General features: G+C 38.8%; 1 protein-coding gene across 1 annotated transcript in view; it reads left to right on the top strand.

The window, feature by feature from the left end:
* The first annotated feature begins 1135 nt into the window (after positions 1-1135).
* LOC108258596 (prolactin receptor) overlaps positions 1136-7561 on the top strand; it is a 37327-nt gene continuing 30901 nt past the window's right edge. Inside the window, exon 1 of the mRNA XM_047151171.2 lies at positions 1136-1442. The gene's annotated coding sequence lies outside the window, so the exon portion shown is untranslated. The remainder of the gene's footprint in view (positions 1443-7561) is intronic.

Raw genomic sequence — 7561 nt, 5'->3', positions numbered from 1 at the left:
TAGTGTAGTATAGTGTAGTGCAGTGTAGTATAGTGTAATGTGTAGTGTAGTGCAGTGTAGTATAGTGTAATGTAGTGTAGTGTAGTATAGTGTAGTGTAGTGCAGTGTAGTATAGTGTAATGTAGTGTAGTGCAGTGTAGTATAGTGTAGTGTAGTGTAGTGTAATGTAGTATAGTGTAGTGTAGTGCAGTGTAGTATAGTGTAATGTAGTGTAGTGTAGTGTAGTGTAGTATAGTGTAGTGTAGTGCAGTGTAGTATAGTGTAGTGCAGTGTAATGTAGTGTAGTGTAGTGTAGTATAGTGTAGTGTAGTGCAGTGTAGTATAGTGTAGTGTAGTGTAGTGTAGTGCAGTGTAGAATAGTTTAATGTAGTATAGTGTAGTGTAGTATAGTGTAATGTAGTATAGTGTAGTGCAGTGTAATGTAGTGTAGTGTAGTATAGTGTAGTGTAGTGTAGTGTAATGTAGTATAGTGTAGTGCAGTGTAGAATAGTTTAATGTAGTATAGTGTAGTGCAGTGTAATGTAGTGTAGTGTAGTGTAGTGTAGTGCAGTGTAATGTAGTATAGTGTACTGCAGTGTAGAATAGTTTAATGTAGTATAGTGTAGTGCAGTGTAATGTAGTGTAGTGTAGTGTAGTGTAGTATAGTGTAGTGTAGTATAGTGTAATGTAGTATAGTGTAGTGCAGTGTAGAATAGTTTAATGTAGTATAGTGTAGTGTAGTATAGTGTAATGTAGTATAGTGTAGTGCAGTGTAGAATAGTTTAATGTAGTATAGTGTAGTGTAGTATAGTGTAATGTAGTATAGTGTAGTGCAGTGTAATGTAGTATAGTGTAGTGCAGTGTAGAATAGTTTAATGTAGTATAGTGTAGTGTAGTGTAGTGTAGTGCAGTGTAATGTAGTATAGTGTAGTGCAGTGTAGAATAGTTTAATGTAGTATAGTGTAGTGTAGTATAGTGTAATGTAGTATAGTGAAGTGTAAGCAAGCCCTGTTTGTCGCGCGAGGTCACTACCAAATGGATCCCTACTCCCTATACAAGTGCACTACACAGACTGTACAGTGGTGGCCTCGGTATACCCTACGTAGTGCGCTCTGGGACCAATTAGGGAGCCGTTTGGGATTCGGCTTGAGAGCGCTTTAAAACACATATGACGTGCAGTCAGGTGGAGAGAAAATCCTTCAGACCGAGGGAGCGATGTCGCGGAGCTTTGGCGGACCTTCGTGCTGAGAAAGTAATCCGGTTTTTAAACGGAAACAGTATCCAAAATGACATTATAATAGTCATTTACTACATTAGAGCGCGCGCGACAGTCAGTAGGTAATATCTGTGAGGTGAGGGGGGTGTGTGTTTATTTTTGCTTTTAGAGAGCTTGACATGACCGAGGAGCGTCTTTTGGATAAATGAAGACGTTTTGTGGTTTCCGGAGGCTCAGATTCTGACAGGTGAGGTCCACTTCCGGTCATTTTCACCGGCGTTTTAGTTCAAGTGGCTATTTGTTTGGTGGTGGGAGAAGTTCCTGTGTTTCTGTACAACACGCCATTCATTTTGTGCTTTGAGAAGAACTGTTGGGTTTTATTTAGTTCTATATTTCACTCTTAAAAAACAAAAAGTTTTTTTATTTGTTTTTATTTAACTATTAATGAAATCCTATAGGGTTGCACGTGCAGTTGTGTTTTAGTAGGCTAATCTTTCCCATATGCTGGTGTGTAATTTGCCCTGAGTCGCTCTCTCACACTGAAGGACTGGGGCAGATATTGACCTGATAGGACAAGTTTCCACGCTTGGCCTGTTTGTTAGATTAAAAAACAAATGTTAAACCCAGTAAAGTGATGTGGAGATGCAGTTTCATTAGTGTGTGTGTGTGTGTGTGTGTGTGTGTGTGTGTGTGTGTGTGTGAGTGAGTGAGAGAGAGAGAGAGAGAAAGAGAGAAAGAAAGAAAGAAAATGTATTCTCCTCAGTTCCACTACAAAACATGAAAGGTAGTTTGTATAAAAGTGTATGGGGGTACATACTGATCTCTTGTACGTGTCTAACCCTAACCGTGTATTAGTGTAAGCTTCTGAATAGGTCAGTCAAAACAACACAACACCAGAGGTGAGGGGAAGATGGTGTATAAGTAGCTTCTCAAGAAAACTGTACTTAGTTTGTTACCTTGTATCTCATGTCATACCATAAATATGTATCTGTATTTCACCTGGATATTTAGAAATAAAATACCTTAAAAAAAAAAAAAAGATTTAAGGTAACCTAGGTAATTTGACCTTAATGACCTGACAGAAGACATGAGTATAACACCTCAGGAAGTCATTCCTCCTAATGGAACATATGCCGCAGTTAGTCGACGGATTTGAACCTGGTTTGAGTTACCTTTTGTACCGTGTTAGAAATTTCTAGAAGGGAACAGTGACGTGAAACTTAAGAGGCCCGTTGGTAAAAGTGGAGGTGTGTGTGTGTGTGTGTGTGTGTGTTAAAGAAAGAAGAAGAAGAAGAAGAAGAAGAAGAAAAAACCCCCACAAACGGTTGTTCACCCGAAAATGGCCTGTCATTCTCGTGATAATTATTATCAGTCTGGAAATCCGGCTCGGGCGTTACTCGACTGTAGACACACACAGAAATCACACACTCCTTGATTGTGTTGGAATAGCGTGCATGTGTACTGCACATGTATGTACAGTATACTACTATTCTATTCCCTGTAGTAGTTTACAGGATATGTGAGGATGATCAATAGCTGCAGTATGTTTCCATCCATGTATTTTTATGCAAAGTTTGGGATATCAAATAAATTAAATTTAAAAGCCACTGGATGGGAAACACCATCTGCGAATAAAATCTCCAGAATGCACCTAAAAAAACCTTGTGTGTTCAGTTGAGCTGGATAAAAAAAATATATATATTCGATAAGAAGACCTGCACATAAACTATGATGGAAACACATTTAATGAATAAATTCATCCACGCTTGTCAAAAAAAAAGGTTTGGTGACACACAGTCGTGTGACTGGATAATGGGCTCTGAAAAGTCCTGGACAAATTGGCAGAGAGTGAGAGGTAGAGAGTCCTGGACAAATTGGCAGTCGTTTGAAATCTGCTCCGTTTGTAGATGATTTTCCTTACAGTCTAACGATGTATTTCAAATAATTTGGCAATCTTTTTAAATCCCTTGCCAGACTCATAGGTATCCACAACCTTTTTTTTTTTCTGAAGGCCTTACAGAACTCTTTAGATCTTGGCATGATGACACCACACACCTCGATAACAAAGGGAACACCACACACTAGATATGAGAGGGGTATAAATAAGACCGGTTCCACCTGCACTCCCTGAACAGGTTCTAATCACTGACACCAAATCCTTTATTTTTTTGTTCATTTTAATTGTGAAAATTACTATAAAATGTCAGTTGTGCGTGTCATTTGATAATGTGTCATGTTTATTAATAGGTACTGTTTCAAAGAGGATCAAATGTTCACTTGTCCAAAGAAAACCACAACTATTTCCATGGGGTGTACTTATTTTTTTCACTTGACTGTAAATGAAACCTTATAAGGTTCTAGATTTTCTAAAAGTGCATGAGTTTGACCAGATATCCAGTCCTGCAAATCTGGAGTGGAAAGATGGATGATGTATGATAAATGTATCAAACTCACATTTAACACATCACAGTGTTGTACTAGACCAAATAAGGCTTTATGCATTAGGAGGATTAGCCAAGATGTATCTTGAAGGTGAACTACCAGAGATCTAACAGAACAAACAGAGGATTTAGTTCCTAGGAACATTAAAAAAAAAAAATCACTGTCATCCAATGGGGTGGCGTGGTGGCACAGTGGGTGGCATTGCCACCTGTCAGCTCCATTGTCCTGTTTTTGATCCTGAGCTCGGGTTACTGTCTTTGTGGAGTTTCACATGTTCTCACTGTGTTCGTGCGGCTTTCTTACGGGTTCTCCGGTGTCCTCTCACCATCCAAAACACCTGTGAATGAGTGCGAGTGTGTATGGATGGTGTCCTGGAATGGACTGGCATCCCATTCGGGGTGGATTCCCCACCTCATGGCCATTGTTGTGATTGGCTTTATATCCACCACAGGCACAGTGACCGTAATCATAACCCATTTGCATTCTGGGATAACAAATATTAACTACAAAACACTAACATTCAATTGTACACTTGTATTGTATGTATTTCAGGGGTGTGAGGTAAAAGTTACAGTATAGCATTCTGAGTTAAGCTAATAAGAGAACATCCACATAAAACTAGTGACAAGCTGCCTGGTACAAATACCAGTGACGAGGTAAATTTTATATGTTGGGTGTGACCTAATGTTTGTTCACCTAATGTTCCATTACCATACATAAGCTGTTAATGTGCTTAACTCTGTTTTGAATTTTCTTGTACTTCAGGAAAGCTGTTGCTGTTCAGAAGCTGTTACTCTGACACTTGCAGCATTATGCTCACTTAAATCAGTTGCCAGAGAATTTTTTATTGTGCAAGAGCTATCTTTTTTTTTTTTTCCCACTCCCCCTTTCTTTCTCAGGGTGAAATCTACCCACCTAAAGATTTAATAGAATATGTAAACTTGCTTAGTGGCTTAACACATCTTATTATAGCAGCCAACCGCAAAACACATCATGAGCCCACATTTGTACTATATAGCAGCTGTGAACAAAACTAATGACAGACGTCCACAAAATATGAACCATTAGTGCCCAGTGTTTTAATTAAACACAAAAACTAGTTCGTTCTACAGAAATATCCTATGAGTCACAGTAACAAATTGTGATCATCATAAAAGTCATCATAAAGATGTTTTAGATGATTGCAAAAGAAGTTGTGTTTAGTCAAAATCTGTTTTTAATCCAAAGTATTTTACTTGTCTATCAGCCGGTGTTCGCTATATTGTTGGATGTGCCTTCAGCCCTGCCAGTTGTACCAGAGTGCTTTAAGAAAACCATAGGAAACACTGCCCAGAAAGACCCATGTAACTAGTGTAAAGGAAAAAGGTACTCGCTTAGTCCATACCTTCTGCTTGGGTTAAAATGAGTCAGAAGAATAAAATGATTGGGTGTTTTTCCCCCCAACATGAGACGTTGTATGATTGCCTTAATTTCATAGCAAACATATTTATAATGTGTCCTTTTTGTCCTTTGAAGCAGACTATCAACAGAGTTTGAAACGGTGGAGGAAGTCGTACGTTTATAGGTCAACCCAACATTTTGTCTGTGCTGTATGACTTGTTTTTGTTTCACAATGCACAAACGGAAATCTGTCAGTGGCTGGGAGCTAAGACTCCGGTGCTCTCCGGGTGAGAGGGATGGTATTACTCTATCTAACCTGTCAATCAGAGCGACACTAGCCAATCACAGGTGTCTAGGACGGCTAGCACATTCGTCCCAGTGTGTTATGCTGCCCTGTGATGCTGCATGAGCAGCAGTTGGAAAGGTTGACCTCCTGTATCTCAGAGGAAGCACATGTTTGCCCCTCCTGGTAGATGTCATGTGATAAGGGAGAGTTAGCTAGTGGGTGAGAACTGACAAGACCAAATTGGAGAGGAAAATGGGGAAAATTCCTAAAAGAAAAGAGATCATGAAAATTAACTGAGCATAGAGAACACATTACCAGTGTTTATAACGTATTTAAATAATTTTATAAATGACTACTTTAACTATTTTGTTTACTGTAGCCAGCATTTTCTTTTGTCTAGATCTCCTGAGTTGTATTTTGCTTATTTATTTTCACTTTCGGTCTGTTTGTTGGTAGATTGCATCTCGGAGGTCTGTTTAGCTTCTTGCATCAAAAATGTGACCTGCAACCCAAAAATACAGAGCGCTTTAATTCAGTCGCTGCAGTTGGGTCAGTTTAAAGTCCCACTACTTTCTCTTTATAATCACACCTCATGAACTGAATGAATTTGGTCTGCACGTGAACGTGATTCCTGTGTTCTCACATGCACCACACCAGGGTCGAGTTCCAACGGACTAAATATTGCATATTTTAAAGCACGCAGTACAGAAGAAACAGGGGGGAAATGGAAAATAAAGCAGTAGTAGTGTAATCTTTTAGTGGTGGTCTACTGATCATCCACTTGTGTTTTGTTTGGAAGTCTGCTGCCCCAAGTGCCGAAGCAACCAATTTGTTCACCCCTTCTAGAACTAGGGATGCACCGAAATGAAAATTCTTGTCCGAAGCTGAATATAATGAAAGACGAGGCCGAATACCGAACACGTTTTTTCACGTTTTTTTTTTTCCATTTATTTTGCCTTTTTTTTTTCTCACCACTGCATAAATTAAATAGTCAAAAAGTGCTTTTTACTATTTTGTCTTGCTTTTCAAAGAAAAAAATCAATTACAAAAACTACAATTTTTCAAAATATTTATTTAACACTGAACATTTTTTTTTCATTCCAGCAGGTATAGGCTACCAACAAGGCACAATATAACTTTAAATAAATAAATGAGTAAAATAAAATTATTTTTATGTGGTCATCTTTGAGCCCCCCTCGAATAGCCGATGTTAGGCCTGTAACTGACTGCTGAAAGAATGGAACACTCTGTAGCCTACAACAAAAAAGTGCATTGACGAGTGCAAAAAAGGTGGATGGACCCACAACAAATGAATAATTGTCCTAGACATATGCCTACTTCTTTAACGGCCATTCTTACATCTTTCTCTGACACTTTAAAATGCTTCCACCCTGCCGACACGTTCGCTGCAGTTAAAGGTTCGCGCGTCTCACTCTGGTTGCTAGGCTATTCGGTCGTGTCATCAAACACATCATTATTCGGTCAAATTTGTCCGGCTTTTTCACTTATTTATATAATTTCAGTTGCCGAACATTCGGTGCATCCCTATCTACAACCGAATATTAGATTTTCTCACGGTTAGGCCTAAAAACTGCCAGGTAAAAACTGGCAACAATTTCTGCTCCACATTTATCTACAAAAAAAAAAACACCCCAAGGTTACAGTCTTGGTTCAAGGCTGTAGTGCCTGTACACAGATGATTGTACAGGCAGTCACATCAACAACCAGATCTGAACATTTTGTATTTCATTGACAACAACGAGTGCATTCAGGGGAGAGGTGAAGAATCTTACAAAATTGATACCGTGATAATGGTCTGGAATTAAACGTTAACACGAATAACAACCTCTCTCTGGGCTCGTTTCCAGGAAGTGAATTTGAAAAAACTTAAATTCCGTCTCGAATCCCAGGCTGAATGAGACACGTTCCAGTCCTGCAGATTTGTTGGCTCCAGCTACAGTAATGGATTGCGGATGTTCATGGTGAACTTTAAAAGCACTCTTCAGTCAAGCCCTGAAAATGTGATCAATTATGGCTTGCAGCAAAGAAAAGTCACATGTAGCATTTTGTTTTTCCATCAGGAGAACAAGAGGTTTTGTGACTTTAGTAAGGATACAACCAACACCGTTTTTAAGTAAACAAACAAGTAATTAAATAAATATCACTGCAGTAACATTTTTATTTGTGACTTGCAGTCACAGGTTTTTTAGGATTACAGCGTTCTGGCATATCTAGCACACAATTTGTATTTCTTTTAT

This window comes from Ictalurus punctatus, chromosome 26 (genome assembly GCF_001660625.3).
Source record: "Ictalurus punctatus breed USDA103 chromosome 26, Coco_2.0, whole genome shotgun sequence".
In the NCBI taxonomy this organism is placed as follows: Eukaryota; Metazoa; Chordata; class Actinopteri; order Siluriformes; family Ictaluridae; genus Ictalurus; species Ictalurus punctatus.
This window is presented reverse-complemented; position numbering and strand designations above follow the sequence as displayed.